Source organism: Vombatus ursinus, unplaced genomic scaffold, assembly GCF_900497805.2.
Source record: "Vombatus ursinus unplaced genomic scaffold, bare-nosed wombat genome assembly UNPS02010304.1, whole genome shotgun sequence".
In the NCBI taxonomy this organism is placed as follows: Eukaryota; Metazoa; Chordata; class Mammalia; order Diprotodontia; family Vombatidae; genus Vombatus; species Vombatus ursinus.
The window spans coordinates 3,292,739-3,313,372 of NW_020950082.1; positions in this window are offsets into that span (position 1 = coordinate 3,292,739).

Consider the following 20,634-nt stretch of genomic DNA (forward strand, 5'->3'; position numbering starts at 1 on the left):
ACTTTCCTTTGCATATTCTGTTTTCTCTAGGTTTTTGGGCCACCACTCTCTCCTTGTTGGCCCCCTATCTATCTGACTGCTCCTCAGCCTTCTTTGTTGTATCTTTATCCAGTCACATTCTCTAACCATAGGTGTCCCACAGGGCTTGGTCCTGTGCCATCTCTTTTCTCTTTATACCTTCACTTGGTGTTCTCATCAGTTACAATGGACTTAATTATCATTTATACTGCTCCAATGGTTGGACCTCCATTCTCATACCTCCAACTCCAATAATTTTAATTTGGGTCTTTGGAATTTTGTTCTTGATAATTTCCCATCCCTCTTGGGCAGACTTCTCCATAAAATTTTAGTCTATGTCATACTTCCTATACTTTCTCTAAACCCTTGGAAATCTACCTATACTTTCTTTCAACACGTTGAAATTTGTTTTCTCAGGATTTTAGGAGCATGTTATAAAACAAACCCTGGTCTCAAATGTCTATGGCCAAAATTTAGACAATAAGCAAGAGGAAATAGGGGTTCTGACATCAAGGAGGCAAATTTGTTTTTCATAGGTATCACTGAGACTTAGTAATGTGGTAAATCCATGACTAGAATCTGGCTTTGGATAGGTATACATTAATCAAAAGAAACAGGGTGGGTAAAAAAGGAGAGGGCACTGTAATATGTAGTTTTGTATATTTAAGAAAGTTTATTCATATGAGAAAATCCAGGGAACCAGAGGAGGCATTTAAGTAGCATTTGAATGAAGGTCAATGGAAGGAGAAAAAGAAGTGACTTCATCACTGGAATGTATTAGATACCTGGACAGAAAGAGAAAATAAGTGAGGCATTTGGGAAACACATCACAAGCCTGCCACTTTTGGTATGATATAATAGTAATGGGTGATTTCAATTATCAAGAAGCAGTTCTCTTATAATTTTTAATATAATTTTTATTGCATCCCATTTTCCCCAAAGAGTCATTCCCTATAACCAAGAATTAAAAAACAAAAAACAGGTCAACAAGACTAACCAATACATTAAAAAATCTGACAGTATCTGCAGTGGTCCACATCCATGGTCTGCCACTTCTTCAAAGAAGTTAGGAAGGCACCTTCTCATATCTTTTTAGGGTCAAGCTTGGTTATTGTATTTTTCTTATTTTTTTTTCCGAGCATTTATTATCTTTCCCTCCTACTGCTTCCCCGCTCCACAATAGAACAACAAAACTAAATCAAAACAAAGCAAAACCCTCTTAATAGTGCAGAAAAACAAATTCCAACATTGGGCACATCTAAATATGTATGTCCGTCTGAATTTTAAGTCTATCACATTTCTGGCAAGAAGTAGGTGGTATAATTTACCATGGTTTAGAAGTCTTCTCAGCTTCCCCTGAAATTGTTAATTTTGTCATTTCTTTTTGGCACAATAATATTCAATTACATCCATATACCACTATTTGTTTAGCCATTCCCCAATAAGCAGGTACCCCTTTAATTTCCAATGTTTGGCTACTATAAAGAGAACTACTAGAAATATTTATAAATACATCCTTTTTTTTCTTTCTTTCATTTTTTGGGGGGAGAGATCTACTTTGAGCTACTTTGGCCAAATATTGGTATAATTTGGTCAAGGGATTTACTAACAGTTTAGTAACTTTGGGTTTTTTGTTTTCCAGAATGACTAGACAAATTCAAACCTCAAAAGTGCACAAATGTGCCTATTTTCCTGAAGTCTCTCCAACAATTGTCATTTTCCTCTGATGGGTGTGAAATAGAACCTCAAAATAGTTTTAATTTGCATTTCTCTAATTATTAGTGCTTTAGATCATTTTTATACAGTTGTTTATAGTTTTTATTTTTTCCTTTGAAAACTGACTATTTTCGGATAGAGCACCAACCCTGAAGTCAGGAGGACCCGAGTTCAAATCCGGCCTCAGACCAAATACTTGATACTTACTAGCTGTGTGAACCTGGGCAAGTCACTTAACCCCAATTGCCTTAAAAACAACAACAACAACAACAAAACTGACTATTCATGTCTTTTAACTATTTATCTATTGGGGAATGGTAAGAGCTATTATTTTAAAGTTGGAGTCTAAATGTCTATACTTCATTTAAAAAAGAAAATTTGTCTTAATTTTTCCTTGGAAATATTGTTGGCAACTGGTTGATAAATAATAACATTTAAAAATTAATAAGCTATGTTATCACTGTTCTATTTCTAACAGAATTTGATTTGCTTATCTAACAGTGCCTAGCACATAGTAGGTATTGAATAAATGCCACTTGACTTGATGGTTAGGGTCTTTATTTTTTATTATATCTATATTATATATTATTTATTAGGAATATGTTCTTGAACTTTGAAATTCCATTACCTAATCATAATCTATCATCATTCCATCTTTTCCTATGCTTTACAATCCCTCATCCTGTTTTTGTCCTTACTATGACCTCCAATCCTTCTACCCTAAAGTTTTTTTCCCCCCAACCTATCATCCTTCCACTTGGTATATTCACCTTCCTTCCCTATCTCAAACCCAATTCAACTCTGTACTATCTTCTACTCTAAAATCCCTTGCCTTATTCTCCTTTCCACCAATCATGCCCAGTAAACCTGAAACCTCATTCATTTCTATTTATGTCCTGGTGAATAGAGTTGAAAGAAATCACAAAACCATGGTGATTTTGTCCTCTACAAATTTATGTCAACTAACCTTAACTAGGTCCTTTCTACAATAAGGAAATCATTCTACTTGTCCCAAATCCATTCACTATGTTACCCTCCATGTCAGCTGTTCCAAACCTCATTTTTCCTCAAGCTTCCTACAGCATTCCCTTCTCCCACTTGCTCTGCTTAGGACTCTATCTCATATATTAGCAAAAGATTTTTTTTTAATTAAAAAACACCGAGGCCATGCCTAGAGAGCTCCCTCTGTTCTCTCATCTTTCATCACATCATTCAGATATTTCCCCTGCCATCCCTCCTATCCCCTTCGTGTTAGCAGTGGAACACTCTTCTCTTTATACCCAACTCTTGGTTTCTCTGGCTTCCTTCAAGTCTCAGCTTAGGTCACACCCTTTGTAGGAGATCTTCCCCAGGGCCCACAGATGCTGCTACCTTCTCTTCTGAGATTACTTCCCATCTACTTTCTATGTATCTTGTATGTGCCTAATTATTTACATATTATCTTCCCCATTAGAATGTGAGTTCTTTGAGGGCAGGGACTATATATATATTTTTTAACCTTCATTTAAAACCCCAGAAATTTAGACAGTGCCTGACAAAAGGTACTTAATAAATGCTTGTTGAATGGGTAATTTACTGCAAATATTGCAAAATGATTTTTACTGAGCCCAGCAAAGTGCTCATCAGACCACAGTGAAATTACAGTACAGACAAGCTGACAGGGACAAAATGGTTTCAGTGAATTCCCAAGTTTGCTATCTTCTATTAAGTAGAATGAATTTATGACTAAATTCATTATTTCATTATTCCCTCCAGTTTTTGGGATAAGAACTCACTATTTGACAAAAACTGCTGGGAAAACTGGAAAGAAATAGGACACAAATAGACCAACATCTCATACCATATATCAAGATAAGGTCAAAATGGGTGCATGATTTAGACATAAGCAAATTAGAAGAGCAAGGAATAGTCTACTTGTCAGATCTATGGGAAGGGAAGAATACACGACCAAACAAGAGATAACATTATGAGATATAAAATGGATAATTTTGATTATATTAAATTAAAAGTCTTTTATACAAACAAAACCAATGCAACCAAGATTAGAAAGAAAGCAGAAAGCTGGGAAACAATATTTACAGCAAGTAAATCTGATGAAGGCCTCATTTCTCAAATATATAGAGAACTGAGTCAAATTTCTAAGAATACAAACCATTCTCCCATTGATAAATGGTCAAAGGAGATGAACAGGCAGTTTTCAGATGAAGAAATCAAAGTTATCTAAAGGCATATGAAGAAGTGCTCTAAGTCACCTTTGATTAGAGAAATGCAAATTAAAACATTTCTGAGATACCACCTCACACCTTAATATGACAAAAAAGGAAAATGATAAATGTTGGAGAGCATGTGGGAAAACTGGGACACTGATGCACTGTTGGTGGAGTTGTGAACTGATCCAACTATTCTGTAAAGCAATTTGGAACTATAACCAATGGGCAACCAAAATGTGCATATCCTGTGATTCAGCAATACCACTAATAGGTCTGTGTCCCAAAGAGATCATAAAAAAGGGAAAAGGACCTACACGTGCAAAAATATTTGTAGCAGCCCTTTTCATGGTGGCAAAATATTGGAAATTGAGGGGATACCCATCAACTGGGGAATGGCTGAACAAGCTGTGATATATGAATGTAATGGAATACTATTGTGCAATAAGAAATGATGAACAGGTAGATTTCAGAAAAACCTGGAAAGACTTGTACGAAGTGATGCAAAGCGAAATGAGCAGAACCAGAAAAACACTGTACACAGTATCGGTAATATTGTGTGATGATCAATTATGAATGACTCAGCTCTTCTCAGCAACACAATGATCTAAGACAAATACAAAAAACTCATGAAGGAAAATGCTATCCGCATCCAGAAAAAGAACTGATGCACTCTGAATATAGCTCAAAGCATATTTTTTTCACTTACTTTATTCTTTCTTGAGGTTTTTTTTTCTTTTGATCTGTTTCTTCTTTCACAACTATGACTAATATGGAAATATTTTTACATGATAGCACATGTATAAATTATATTAAACTGCCTCTCATTTTCAAAAGAGGAGAGGGGAGGGAATAAGGGAGAAAAAAATTGGAACTCAAAATCTTGTAAAACTGAATCCTAAAAATTTTCTTGACATGTAACTAGGGAAAATATAAAATGCTATTAAACTTTTAAAAATTAATCATTTCCCCAAGATCTGAATTCTGTACATATATGCTCATCTATATTCTGAAAATTTTTGATTAAAGAACTAAAAACTTGAACCTACTTTTAACATTCTCTTTCTGTCCAGGCAATGTTTCTAAAAAGCTAAAAATAACACTTGCTTTCTCTGTCTCTCTGTCTCTGTCTCTGTCTCTGTCTCTGTCTCTCTCTCACACACACACACACACTCACACACACACACACATACACACACCATTTTTTTTGGCTGCCAAGCAATATGAAAAAAATCATCCAAAGAGTCTATTTTTAAGGGGGAAAACTACAAAGTAAGATCCTGGAACCAAAATACTACCTAATTTCTCAGTTCTATTGTACTTTATATTAAAGTAACACTTTGCACTTACTTTTACCACATTCCAAAAATAGTTCTGCAAAACACACAACACCAACAACAAATTTACATGCCATGGATAAGAGAATAAAAAATCGTCTTTTAAGACTTGCCTGTCTGGATTTCAAAACAAAATCCAAAACTTGAGACTCTTAAGACCCTTTTCAATTGAGAGACCATTAGCTCAAGGTCTTAGAGGTGAGAAGTCTAAGAGAAAGCAGAAAGTGCTGAGTGACCACTAGAGGTAAGAGGAAGGGGAAAAGAGAAAAGAGAGAAAAGGAAATCTATGAAAAGGAAACAGCATTTTAATCCTAGAGTCACACTGTTGACCATTTGAACTTCATGAATTTGTGCAAAACCTTAGACCTGGTATTTTAGGATGGGATAAGAATAGGTTAATGAAAAAAAAAAAAGAAAAGAAAAGCAATGGAAAGTATTCCCTGAGGTAATTTTTCCTCCAAAAGACTTACTTTCCTAGTAGAAGTAGCAACAGTAGCATTAGCATTGTATCTCGTCTATCATTTTTAAATGAGCAGTTTCTCTGTTGCCATATGACAAAAAGCAAACTAAAACCCCACCTTCCATCAAACCTAACTATACCAACACATCAGGTGCAGGAAGTATTTCATCCTCTCGTTTCTGCATTTGTATCACTTCTCAGACATCTTCCTTTGTTTAAATACTTACATAGCTTCTCAGTCTTGGGAAATATTAGCTGTTTGTTTCAAGAAAAAACCATATAGTAAAGGAGTTAACAAATGTTGATATTTTTACAACATTCTTTAAAAACTGGAAAAAATTCTTCAGGTACCCAGAACAGTTTAAATAATTCCCCTTTACACTTGTAGGCACAAAGCTCAAGTCACCTCCCCTGTTCCCTGCCTTCCACCGTCCTCCACTATATAACTGATCTCCAAAGCAGTAATGAACAAGAAGTTGGAAGCTGAGATGGAGTCTTCATTGTAAGTAAAGATCACAGACTGGAAGAGGAAGGTTCTGTAGTGCTCATCTAGTGATTAGATTCTAGTATAATCCCTTCATTTTACAGATAAGGAAACTGAAACCCAGAGAGGATCTGCCTTAATTATAAGGTCACCCAGGTAGAGGGAGATCTGGGATTTGAACCTGGAGTGTCTCTCTCCAAATCCAGCACTTTCTTGAGAACCAGCAGCTTTATCACCACCTGGACTCTGTAACATTATCCCCTGGGAGTTAAGACTTGAACTGAGTGAATAGTGTCAAGCCACAGACTAACGTCCTAAGGGAAGTGTTTGGGAAACAGAAAGTTTATTGCCCCAGCAAGGTTCCTGCACAAGCATCCCGGCTCAAGGTCATTGAGTGAAGCTCTAGTTGCCTTTAGGGAGCAGGAAGCTAGCTAAGAGAAAAACCTTGTTCCTTCTCTTCGGTGTGTGTATTTAGGGTTAAGAACTTATTTAGGGCCTGGGATGAAAGGTTATCCCCCCCACCCCAATTAAAATGTAGGCTAAGGGGGTAAGGTTAGAGAGGCAAATTAGGAGAACTAGGCCTGTTGTATTTGAGAGGTTAGTCAGTAGCTGAAAATGGAAGTAGAGACAAAAGGTGAGGGGGTCCTGGTTGGAGGAGGAGGTAGTATGGAGAAGAAAGGGACAGCACAGGTGGTGACCTCTATTCTTGGCAACTCCCCTTTGAAGCTAAGGGAAGGTGTAGTTCTAGACCAGGAGTGGGGAACCTGCGGCCTCGAACGTGGCCTCGAGGCCGCAGGTTCCCCACTCCTCTCTAGACTCAGCTGGCTGAAGCCTTTCCCTGTTCTTCCTCACCCCTAGTTTTCTCCAAGAGGAGCATTTCTTTCCCTCAAATGAAATTGATAACCCCTAGGAGGGTACTGCAGAGGTGGGAAAGAGTGTACCCTTCACCTGTCCTCTTCTACCAAATCGAGTGGGCTTCTTTCTTACAGAGACACACCGAACACGCGTTCAGAAGATGTCTGTGTGTGCGTGCCCCAGTGGACGCGTGGGCGCGTTGCTGGTGCGCGGTGCTGACGTTTGAAGAATAAAGCTGGGGCTACGCCGAGGTGCGGCCGGGCTTGTGGCGGTGATTGAGGCCAAGTCCAGGGCTCTTTGGAGGGTCGGTGGCTGCTGCTCTCGGAATCTTTCAGTTGCCCCAAACTTTTGGTCTGAAGACTTGCAGTCTTGTTTCAAGCCAGTCTTCCGTCTCTTTCCCTGAAAGCCGAGGAGATTGTTTGTGACTCTGGGCTCCCCAGGGGCAGAAACCAGGGTGTCAGTCTGCAGAGAGAGGATGTAGGGTCAAGGTCTATCCAAGCTCTTCTGGAAGCTGTGTTGTTGCTGCAGGGACAGAGGTCTGGTGAGGAAGTGAGATGTGAAGAGATAGAGATCTTAAAAACGAGAGACCGAAAGGAGCCTCGGAGGGAGAAGACAAACACCTGCTCTAAGTCCACTCTGACCCCAAAGCGGTCGGTCATGCCGCCACCGCCCCTTTGAGCCTGATCTCTAGTCCAGAGGCGCAGCGGGACGCTCTCACCCGTGTGGTCCCCAAGGAGGGGTAAAGTCTGGCCCGGTGCGCTGCGGGAGATGCAACCCGCTGCCTCAACTTACCACCCGGCCAGAGCACGTCTGAGGGCTCCCTAGAAACTCCAGGTAAAGGGACATCAGAAGTTGCCACGAAAGAAGGGAAAGGGGAACAAGATTTATTTAGGAATAGCTAGAAAGGAAGAATATTTCTTTCTTCCTCGTTTCCAGAGTTGAAACCTCACAAGGAACCCGACGTCTGCAGCCAAGGAAGAGCTGTCGGGCACGGGTAGGAAAGCAGGAGATACACACGCACGCACACACACACACACACACACACACACACACACTCAACTTTCCTCCCATAGCTGCCAAACCTTAGTATTCTGCGCATGCAGTTTTCAACAACTTGCTTGACACAATAACAAAGACATTTAAATGCCAGGACGCAGATTTCACTTTCAAAGCTTCCCCACAGCGAGTAAACTGACAAAAAATATGGGGTGCACTTATAAATTAAACACCTTATCCTCCAGCAAAATTGCGTTAATCAGGTTTCTAAGGAAATAGCCATCTCTGTCTTTTCCCATTCACCCAAATAATGCCCGAAGAAGGAACCCCTGAGCACAAGAGAAAGAGGGAGGTGTGTGGGGGGAGACGAGGAGAATCATACCCATTGCTAGTAAAATCATCTTAAATCAATAGAGCACCACTTGAACTTGAGTTTCCATTGTTTCAGTGAATCATCAATGTTTTTAATTAAACAGAGCTACCCTTCCTGTTAAAACATTACATAAAAGGGTTAGGTTTCTACTTTTGTTGAGGCAGCTGGCGTTTGTTGGCCGTTGTGTTTGAGCAACAGACTGTTCAATAGAAGCGAGAAATAGCTCAACGCGCTCTTAATAGACCTTTTTCAACAATGCACCTTGAAAAGGAATACATTGTGTTATTGTGTTAGTTTGCTACAAACCTATTAAAAGAAAAATAGCATCCATCAGGTCGAACAAAACGCATTTGTATTGTACATACTTATCTTCTTCAAATACACTTCTTGGCACAATGTCCAAAATCCAACTAGATCATCAAGAGCTGGGCAGAACATATACCAGATAGGTAATGATCTCCGAGCTAAAAATAATAATAAATGAAGGGGAAAGCAGACGGGAATAGTTACTTTTTGTTTGTTTGTCAGTGAGAGGCTCAAGCAGTCGATTGCTGAACAAAATATTCTTCGAAAACAGGGGACTCCTAGCAAACATTAGTACTTTTTTTTAAGGTTTTTTTTTCCCCCTAGGAATAGTGATTCGCATCCCGAATTTGGGTCGAATCTGGTACATTTTTTCGGTAGTAGTTTGTTATAGTGAAATGTTCACCGCAAAAGATCTTTTCAAGATTTTCCAAAACATAATTAAACATCACATGCAGCTCTATTCTTCAGGGAAGTGTCTTAAACAAACAAATCGAAAGCAAGAGTCCGAGCCAAGGCATTAGGGATCGACGCTGCCTGAGAACTGGAAATGGAAGCGCTTATTAAATTGACTTGCTTAAAAACGATTTCGTGAACTTATTTTATTCAATTTCACCCGCATTCGAAAGGACAGGCATTAAGCTCAATGCAAAGCAACAAGCGACTTTTCCGCTGTTCGGAGGCCAGTTACCATATTGCAGGGAAGAGTTGCCACTTGGATCACAAACCTGGGAGAAAACATAGTTGCAAATTATAAGGCTAATTGAACTCTGAGTTCCACTTGGGCAGAAAGGATACCCAAAGCATCATCTGTCAGAGTGTAGCATCTTTCTTTATATGCAAGGCAAAAGATCCAGGACTGGGTTTCTACCCTCGTGATCTCCCACTTTGCAGTGTTTGCTTTGGAAAGGAAAGATTATTAGATTCCCACGCGAAATGATTGAATACCTGTAAGTGCACGCAAATGACTGGGTGAAAGAAGTTAAAGAAATTATAACAAAACCTGGCAGCAGATGTCTGTGTTCGGGATTAAGTAGTACACTTTAAAAAAAAAAAAAAAAGATGCCTTATTTCCGACGATTTTTTATTTGTGGGTATCACACAAACGACATGTAAACCATTTCCAGAAACCACAAATATCTTGGAAACTAAGGAGAGTAGTGATAACACTTTGCCTGCACCAACAAAATGCAGCAATACCATCTTAAAGTGCACCTTTTAGACATTTCAAGAGTAGGAAAATTGATTTGAATACTCTGGTTGATTGAATCTTCTCCTGTGGCTTCTTTATGCTGGGGAAGGATGGGTCGGCGTCTGATTTAAAAATTTTAAGCATTTTTATTGACATTATCTTTTTTACGTTTCCAAAGGATTCACTATGTCTTAAAAATATATCCAAAACGGCAATATAAAGCCAAAATTGCAAATAGTAAAGTTGCTTCCTCAAAACTGTACGAGTTTCTTCAAGAAAACAAATCACAATGAAATTTTTTCAGGGTAAAAAAGAACGTACTGGAGATTAGTGGAAGGGGGCAACAAATCTGCAAAATCAATAGATAAAATTATGTTACCGTTGCTTTTATAAAAGTCTTTGACTTTCTTCCAAAACTTAAAAAAGTTCAAGTTTCCATGTTGGAAGTTAATTAACTTTACTGAGGAGGAAATGTTCGATCTTTCAAGTGTAGAGATTGTTCAAATAAACAAGGAGTCTCTAACGGAATCGTTGCAAAACTCAATAGAAAAAGAAATCTGTTTTTGTGGCAGACTGTAATCTGATTCCTTGTTTTGCACTTGAGTTTGAAAATTCTTGATTCTGAACTTCTGTAAGAAATACATAAAAACTTGTTGAAAGCTGTACTCTTCCATTAATTTCAAAGGATTTTTTCCCAAAATAATAAAAAAAAACTTTAAAAGTGCAAACTATGATTGGTTCTCCTTAAAGAAAAGGCAATAAAGAACCACATAGATCATAGGTGATACAACACGATTCCCCCCCCATCTCGGTAAAATCACCCCTGGGTTGTTCATCCGTTACTTCCAGGATCTAGAATAAACAGTTTTAATCAACCAAATTACAAAAATTTTTCTCACCCCAGACCCTCAGAAACATATTATTTAAACTGTTCTTAAAAGGCATTTTTTTTTTTTTTTTTTTTGTCAAAAGCATACAGCCCCACTCGGGTTTCTTGATCTGCCTTCACAGGGAAATTATTATCTTTTTGGTTTTCCTTTTGATTTCTCTTTTAGTCCAGAAGTATGTGAAGTAACAAAGGTTAATAAGTTTGAAAACATCTCTACTACTCGAAATGATTTAAATGCCACTCTCTAGTGTTGTGTCTGAAGGATTGGTGACTGAGACGGGAGCACGCAGCGCCAGACGTGAGGACAGAGTCCACCTCCGGGCAAGAGACATCGGGGGAAAAGAGCAAGCTTCAAAAGTTTATTAAAAACAGCCCAACAGTTTCTCCTTCGTTAAAAAAAAAATGATGTCGTTTGAAAGGCTAAGAGTAAATTACCTCCAAGAGAATAAAGGTAGGTATAGTCAACGGTCCCTTTAATATAGAAGTAGATTGAAACACAACGAGGAAAGCAAGCTTTCCTAGTACCTTAAGCAGTTAGTCATCCTGGAACGTTTTTAAAAATCCTGCAAGTTACAGGTTTTAAGTGTTTCAGAAGTGGAATCAGCCACTCTAACTTGCAACTTTTTACCTTCATCAGGAGGCAGAAAGAAAACACGTATAACACACTCAAAGGAAGCAACCACAATATTGGGAAAGGGTGTCTTGTTTCTGAATAATGAGATATGTCTCGAATCATTTTACCTTCCATTTGGCAAATTCTTCCAAGTTTTCCCCCTCCCCCTCTGAGTTACATTCTGGAGGACTTAATAAAGTAACTAAATAGACAGAAATGGGATTAGGGTGGGATATGGAGAAGTATGATCATGGAAGCAGAGGACATTGCTTTAACTACGGCTATTTCCTCAGCTCCTTCCTTGGCTTCCTTCATTGCTATAAGCTCAGAGTAATATCTAAAAGTAAATCACAGGAATCCAAAACACGAAGACATAGGGATTCATAGTTTACGTGTTTCAATATCGTAATGGAAAGTTTCGTGTTCCAAGATTTCATTTCAGAGAGTTGTTCAGCTAGTAGCGGAGAGATGGGGGGGGAGCTGGGGTTCATGAGGAGAAGAAATGATGCATTTGTTTTTCTTGTAGGTCTGTGTTTAGTTTTAATTTTCCTGTATTTTAAAATAAATACATTGACTGAAGCATGTTTGATCTCTGCTAGAAGGAAGTAGACATTGTAAAGGAATGTGCAGTGGTTTGGGTATGAAAATGGAGTGGTGACTCACAGCTGCAGGCAGGAAAAAAAAAAGGCGTTGTAGTGTCAGCCAGAGGTGTTCAGTCTAATAATTCACGCTGTAAACTGTATCCCCTAAAATTACTTACGTAATAAATCATCCAGTGAATGAAAAAAAAAAAAGTTTAGGCTGAAAAGTGTGAGTGAAGCTAGGATTTTTTAAGGGACTTATCTGCTTGGATCTGTTTGCAGGGATGTGAATTATGGGCTTATTTTGCCCAACCTTTTATGTATTAGAATAATATTGGAAATTATTCTAACACAACTGATTCCCCCCCCCCCCCCCCCCGTGGTTTCAACACATTTCTGTGTAGTCTGTAGAAGAACCTGACTCACGTATATTTCTCCTGCCCTCCCACCCCCCCCCACACTGGTTCCAGCTCAAATCGATTTACCGGATTTACAATTCATTTATACAGTTTCAAGAGAAACCTCAACATTAGGATTACTTTATTTGTTAAAAAATTAATTGGTTATTAGCCAAACAGTTTTATGCGTAAAGAAGAGTAAAAAGCACAAGTCTTCATGAAAATTCATTTCCCTTCTTATTTCTGTGTTTCTTAGAAGACACAGAGGTAAAGACTAAATTAATCTTAAATGGTTAATCACCTAGCTCGTGAATTAATTGTGATTTTGAAACAGTCATAGACTTGTGTCTGCAAACCAAGCCCGATAGCCTCCCAAGTGCTAAGACACTAGAATGCCTTTGAACAAAAATAAGTCCTTTATATTTCAGTCTGGAGTTGATCGGACATCAGTCCAGGGCAGAGAGAGAAAAGATGCAATCGTCTGGAGGATATTTAAAGCCCAAGGACAAGAAGAAGCCGATTAAACAATGCATGTGAGGAAATGGTGAAGTCGAATCCAGGCTGCCACATTGAAACTATTTATTTTATGGGATCTTCTGCATGGCCAGAATGAGTGTGTGCAGCTAAGGTGGCATGCTGGGAGCTATGGTAGTGAAATGTACTGAGGCGATGGTGGGCTCTCCGAAGTTACACAGACCCTAGGAGGGGAAGGGAGAAAAAAATCAAGTTGACACGGACCTCTTTCGCCAGGGTATTTCAAATGAATATATAAGGTGGAGGAGGAGATTGCTTGGTGATGGGGAGTGGGCTTGGAGAGAAAAGGAGGGGAGAAAAGGTTGACCCCACGGTAGTTTGCAGTAAATGTTTACTGGGAAAAGGAAGTCAACACCAATTAAAATCCGAACCCCACTTTCGTTAGTATTCATGACATAGTATCTAGCTTTTATGTTTATCTTTCTCCATGGATCAATATTGGAGCAGCATGGGCCTGGAATGAGCAGAAATCTGGCCTCGGCATGCAGCTGACCTTTAGCTCTCTCCCTACAGGTCAGATCATCTTCATAAGTATCACCACCTAATGCAGAGCTAGCAATCGCTCTCATTAAAACTGTTATTGAAACTGCTAACCAGGACGGAGGGGGTGAAGGGGAAGAGGAAAAAAATAAAGGGAAATGTGAGATGGTGGGAGCAATGTTGACATTCTACCCAACTAGCTTCAAAATACTAAAAAACTTTCAGCCGATAAAAGACATTTAAATCCAGCAACTCTGTCTTAGATGAAAAAGTAAATAAATATTTTTTAAAGAGTGAGGGAAAAAAATAAACCCCTGTTTACTATAGGGAGTTCTAGAGAGCCAAAGGAGGGGTCTAGATTTTGGGGAGATGAACTCAGAGTCCAGGCAGTGAAGGGTCTAAGTATAGAGACAGCCCCCCATCATGGGTTAAAAAGAAAGGAGTAAGAATTGGTTTGGAGGAAGGAGGAAAGAAGGATAGAGAAGACAGAATCCCTCCTATAAACAAAAGAGCAAAGTGACCACCCAGGCTAGGGCAGAGTGAAACTTCTAGGCCTCTGACCTATACCTGAGGCCAAAATAAAGGTCTAAGTTGTATAGAGTAGATTTGAATACAAGAGAATTTCCTAATAATCTTCTCAAGGAAGAATAGGGAGTCAGTACTGCCAAACTATTACCTCTAGCTAAAAATGAGGGGGGAAATGGAAATTTCAGGCCCTAGAGAATCATAGAGCAAAGGCTTATTCACACAGTTAACTGGAATAAATGTACTTAGGAATGGAATATGTAGGGGTTGGGGGGGAGGGAAGAGAGGGGTGGAGTGAGTGTCTTGTTGAAGTTGCTTTCACCCTCAGTTGCACTGGTTTAGAAAACATTGTTACCAACTCTGGTTTTATCCTTTACTATCTATTGGCAAGTTGATTAGCCTCTCCAAGCCTCACAGGATCATATGATTATATATACATAACTGGAAGAAACCTCAGAGACCCTCTAGTCCTTCATTTTACTGATAAGGAAACTGAGACACAGAGAAGTTAAGTGATTTGCCTAAGGTCACATTGGTAGTTAAGTATTAGAATAGGAATTTGAATTCAGGTCCTCAGAATCTAGAGCCATGCTCTTTCCTCTATACCATGCTGACTCAGTTTCATTTTACAAATGAGGATAATAGATGTCCAGGATCTTCTAAGGAAAGCACTTTATGAACATTAAAATGTTATGTAAATGTAAGGTGGAGATGCCAGTAGTAGGGCAGCAGTAATACTAGGTTGTTATCATTGTTAAATAAAATTAAGGAAGGACCTGGAGAAGTGAGCAGAATGGAGCAGTCCAGCTTCCAAACCTGTGGAGCCTAAACCCTGATCAAAAGGAGTTAGAGGAGAAGAAGGAATGTTCTGATTGTTGTCATTGTTATGAGGAAGGAATCCCCACATACTTTTAAAAGTTCTGGGTCTCTGCTAAAAGAAAAGAAAAAAAAAAAAGCAAGGTAGGTCTCAATTCTAGGAGGAATACTTGCCCCTCCCTCCTAAAAGTTGGATGGGTTATAGGCCAGGCAGGGTCTGGGGGAGAATTAAGCCCTGGAGGGGTTCAGGACTGTTTGCTGTCAGTCTCTACTGCTTTGAGAAGGCTCTTGTCCAATTCAAAGATTCCTGAGAGGGACTGAAGTAGGCTTGCACTTCTGGGGGTCTCATTCCCAAACTAACTCTAGGCACTAAAGTGAAAGTGGCATAGGGAACCTCAGCTGCAGCCACTGCAGATGCTGGCCCTGACACATGCCATGCACTCGGGGCCCTTTTGCTCGCTTACTCATTGCCTTTCATAAGCATGCAAATGCTTATATTGCCCCCCTTCCTCCATTTCTCTGGCCATGAAGGACTTTTTTTTTTTGAGGAGTCTCTAAATCAATATCTGAAACCCTGAAGGACTTGGGCACCCATGGTGAGGTAGGGATGGAGATGCTGATAGATTTATTAATTTCCCTTTTCTGCTCAGAGTCTCAGCTTCTGAGATCTAAGATTGAGCCTTCCTCACCCTCTCATCTATTGATGGGAATGGGGAGATAAGATGGAGGGGGATGCAGAAGAATACAAAGGACTTGTGCACAAACAGACTAGGGAGTAGCAAAGCAGAAGAATTGAAGGGAACTGACTTCTCCTATCTTCATATTTCGGAGGAAAAGGGCTTCAGGCCCCCCAAAAGGAAAAAAAAAGAGAAACTTCAAAGGGTAGTATTGTATTTAGCTCGATTTAGAGAAGAAGGAAGTGTTGAGTTCCAGGGATGGACAATGCCGATGGGCGGTTAAACACTGAAGCAATTCCTTCCGTTGTCTTTTTCATCCATATTGTTGTGGGCGAACCCAGTCAAGCCTTGCCTAGAGAGGCTGGGGGACCTGGGGAGAAAGGGCAGCTGGGGACTCAGGAAAAATAAAGAGAAGCAGGGTTCCTAGAATCCTCGAAACCTTGGCCATGACACTAGGAAGAGTTATATCGGCCTCTAGCTGCCCTATTTATTTTTTTATGGAACTTCTCGTAAAACTCCGCTTAAATGGCCAAGTGTTTTCTTTCCTTCTCTCTCCTTCCAACCCAACCCCCGTAATTATAGCACTACGAAGAAAAGACAGAGTAAGGGCAGCATATCTTATACACAGCCCCAGTCTGAAATGACTACACACCAGCGCAGCGGTCGTGGTGGGGGTGGGGTGGAACGGAGGGAGTAGCTCAGTACTTGAAGGTTTGGGGGTTCCTTTTTCCCTATTAAACAATGTGCTTGCCTTGTCTTTTGTCGGTGGAGAGGATGGCATTCTACAGGACAATGTTATGATAGGATTCAGTTAAAAAGAGAAACCCGTTCGCTGTGGTTTGCAGAAGTTATCTTTTATCAAGTGGGAAAATGGGATCCAGCTTAGGCTGGAGTCAAAGCGATATCAAAAACTATAAGCAATTCATTAACAAGTATTTATTGTATGTCCATCCTGCACCCGGGCACCGGATTTTCAATGGAATTTACCCAGTGATTGTCTCAGTTTAGGTAGCAACACATCAAAAGGTCCAAATATTTGAGGTGGTGGGGTAGTTATAACGAGACTTTCTCCCCTTTCTTTTATGTGAAATTCACCCTCGTGACTCCATTTCCACAACTGTGACTGTGTGCTTGCAGGCGCCTACGTTTCTGAACGCTCCCGTGGGTCCCTGGGTGAGGAAGAGTATGAGTACGTGAGTTCAAGAGGCTTTGTTGCGGAAGGTCTTCGCATTTTCCGCAGCCTTCTGGCAGCCCTGAGTTCTGTAGGCTTGGCAGAAAGAGAATAGGGCTCTTTCTCCCAACTCCTCCAGTACGTGAGAAAGGCAGCGAGCTCACGATAGCCAGGGGCATTTCTGGTCTTGCCCAGAATCTGCCCCTGGTTTGTCGCAGGCAATAAAAACATGGGAAGTCTGAAAACAGCAGCCTGGAAGGTAGACAAAAGGGGGTAGGGGGTGGGGAGGCGATTGACGGAAAATAATAGAAAGGAGAGGGAGTAGGGGCTTCTGAGCTTCCAAGCAGAGATTCAGCCAATTCCTCTGACCTGTTTCCTTTCGCTTCCATCTCCTCCCCTCCTCCCCTCCCTCCCTCTACCTTTCCTCTTATCCCCTTCAACACTCACAAAATACAAACATGTATTATATGCCCGTAAGGGTATATATAATGTGAGTACAGCGGTTTGGAGGAAATCGTTAACCGGAAAGATATCTGAAATAGATTTCAGTTATCATTTTTCTTCTTATTCTCCTTATTAACGGTAATAGTATTGATAATAATAAAGCATATCCCAAGCAGCGCTCCATCTGTTTCCTAGTAAAGACAGGAGGAAAGATAGGTTTGTGGGGTTTTATTTTGGTGAGGAGAACGAGGAAGGCAAAGAGGATGCTGTATGTTAGGCTGTGGACTAGCGCAGTCAAATTGAAGTTCAAGTTCATTGCCAGTCAGCCTAGGGATTGGGGGGACGGGGGCGGGAAAAGCCACTCTCGTCCACTGTTGTCTCCCCTTTCCCCCAGGCCATGAATGAAAAGGCAGCTTTGTTAGCCAGCCTCGGACGACCTGTTTCACTTTGCTGTATCTGAGGCGCTAAAATAATGGCGAGTAAGAATTTAGTTCCGCAGGGGCAAGGTTGGGTTCTCCCCCAAAACGCCTTCCCCAGCCCATCCTGTTCATTCCTGTTTGGAACCATCTCCTGTGTGTATGGTTATTTTAAAGGACTCGAAATTAAAATATCCTTTTTAGAAGAAATAACAAGTCTCCTTACCCCCAAGAATCTTCATCGTAAGAGGGAAAGGAGGAAGGACTAGGGATAGCCTTTCGAAGATCAACGCTAAATTCTCTGTGTTGTTTTGTTTAAGAACGGTAAGCAAAACTGAGGCGAAGCTGGAAGCCTTTGTACTTGAGAAGCCTTGGCCAAGGGGAAACAGTGGTCTGTACAAAGAGGCCCAAGTCTCCTCTCCTATAGAATTCTCCCTGTTTCTGCTGCCCTCAACACTGTTGGCCCACCTAATTCTGGGGCAGACGTTTAGATGAACTGCAAAGGCTGAGTTCTTCCCTTTTCTTCCACTCCATTCTCTTTCTCCCACATCCTTCCTCTACCCACAGAATCCCTCCCCTCCCTTCCCCATAGTTTATTTCCCACTTCCACGCTGGGGCCCAACTATACTGAGTTCAGAAGGGGACTCAACACAGTCATTCCTTTTAAGTTTAGACCTTGAAAATAGTAGAGTAAATCAGTGGTTTGTATTCTTATAAACACACAACGTATTCTAAACCGCGCGCGCGAGCGCGCGCGCGCGCACACACACACACACACACACACCACAACACAGCTAGCAGCTCATTGGAAGAAAATGTCCTTAAGACCCTTGAGGTGACTAAAGTTGTCTGGTCACAGTTCTTTTCTCCCTTTGGACCAGACAACTTTACTAATTTCAGATATAGGTTTTAAAATGTCAGTGGTTTTGAAACCTTAGTTCACTGACGTTTTAAAACCTATATCTGAAATTAGTCTTTTTTTAAAAACCAAATCTGCAATAAATGTCGCTTAATTGCATCACCTTCTTCCTTCTCCCCACCACTAACAATACAGAGAGGGAGGAAGAGGGAAGAAGAGGGAGAGGATGGCGAAAACCTGAGACTTTTCCTCCCCATAGCTGTAATTTCTGGCGAGGTCTCCTAAGACTTAGTAACATATGCCAATTATTTTTAATAATTTTGCTTAGTATTACTATGGGTTATAAATTGGATTTTAATAGTGGCCTAATTACTTTAGGAATTGGGAAACACTACAAGGCAGCTGAGAGTGAAGAGATTCCATCGTTTGGGATATATATACACATACTACCATACTACACACACACACACACTGAAGTGGACTCAAACTTAGTCCCTGGAGATATAGCCCCCCCTTAGACTTTTTACTCTCCTCCCATTCCATCCTCTCTCCTCCCCCCCTCACAATTGGTTTATGTTTGTCCAAGGCTGTCTACTGCACAGGTAGCAGTTACCGAGTTCTGACCAAACAAGGGTGAGTTACCTACATTTGCCTATTTTTCCAGCCATCAAGGGTGTATATTGGAGACCTGGACAAAGCAAGTACCATCACCACGAATAGCTTTGATCATTGGCTGAGATTTAAAGAAGCCAGTGGCTTTGCACAAGTTTTGGTGGAAAGCAGCTTAGCCCCCACAGGGAGCTAGGGGTTCTGTGCAAATCAGGCTTTGCTTGTTACTGCCCCTATAGTTGGCACAGCCCAGTCCCTTCAGTCTGTCTCTACTACCTACAGAAGACTGGAAATGGGGCTAAGCTGAATCTTAAATCTCCAAGCTGTACAAGAAGATAGAGATGTCTTGATTATTTCCCGACTCTCAATGTTTTCACCATCCCATTTCTTTGCCCTTCTCTATTTTTAATTGCCTTCTTTCTTCTTGCTAGTTCTTATGGTTTGACAGCTCTTTAAAACTATTTCTACAGTCTTGCATCCTCACCATAAAAGTCCAACCAGTTATTGATGTCACAAATAGGTTCCCCCATTCCAATTATTTGTTTTTAATTTTGTTTTTATTTTAGTTTGCTTGATACAGTTTTTTCCATATGGGGGACATTTTCAGTTGTTTTTTTTGGGGGGGGGTTGTGCCCCCACCCAGCAGCAACAGTTGATGGTTTAATTTTCTAAATTAAATTTAAATGTCTTACATTTATTATTTCTTCATTTGGGTAATTATGCTAATTAAAACTATGAAAATTATTGCCAATGATTTATGTAGTCAGTTTTTTGCTTAAGATATCAAGAAAAAAATGAATGCCTATTGGTAAACCCAGACTATTAAATAATAATCATTTAGCCAAGTTCAAAAGTGCTACCACTTGGCTGTAAGTTTACAAATAAGTTATTAAATTTCACTTTTCACAGAGAAGAAGAGAAAAAGCAAAAGAAGAAAAAAGGGCTTGTTATATTTTAAATTCATTCCAAATAAGTGAAAAATGCTCTCTTACAATCCATTAAGGTTCTGAAGGTTTTTTACTTTAGGCGTCCCAGAAGTTTCCAAAATATTAGTTCTCTCTCAGCCACTACAGTATGTATAGAAGGTAATATAGAAAGTATCTCCCTAAGGAAATGTTGCCTAAGTCTACAAATATCTTCCTACACATGAACTCGGTCATTTTACACATTGAGAAATATATCTTTCATGCCCTAGATGCTTTTCTTGTTTCAAGAAAACCCTTGATAAAAGAAGAGTATGTTCATGCAGTTTCAACACATTTTTATTATATTTCTGTATGCATTACTCTTAAAACATATCACAAGAAATGATGAAACCACTTAAACCTTCAAATAAAAATTCTGAAACAGTTTATGCCCACAATTGTACATATTTATAGTTAAGAAACATTCTTTATAAATATTGTTTCCTCTGTAGCAAGTTAATACCATAATTTAATTACAAATGGATAAATATGGTAATGGATATTTACAGAAGGAAGGGTGTTATTACGGAAAAAGCTAACGGCACAACGTTTATTTTTCCCCACAATCTTCCGTACAGGAACTAACAAGGAACTTGCAAAAGCACTAAAACATCACATGTAAACCCAACTAACAGAAAAATACATTCACAAGCGTTGGTGGCGGTGGTGGTGTGTGTTTGTGTGAGTGTGTGTGTGTGTGTGTATGTGTGCTGTAT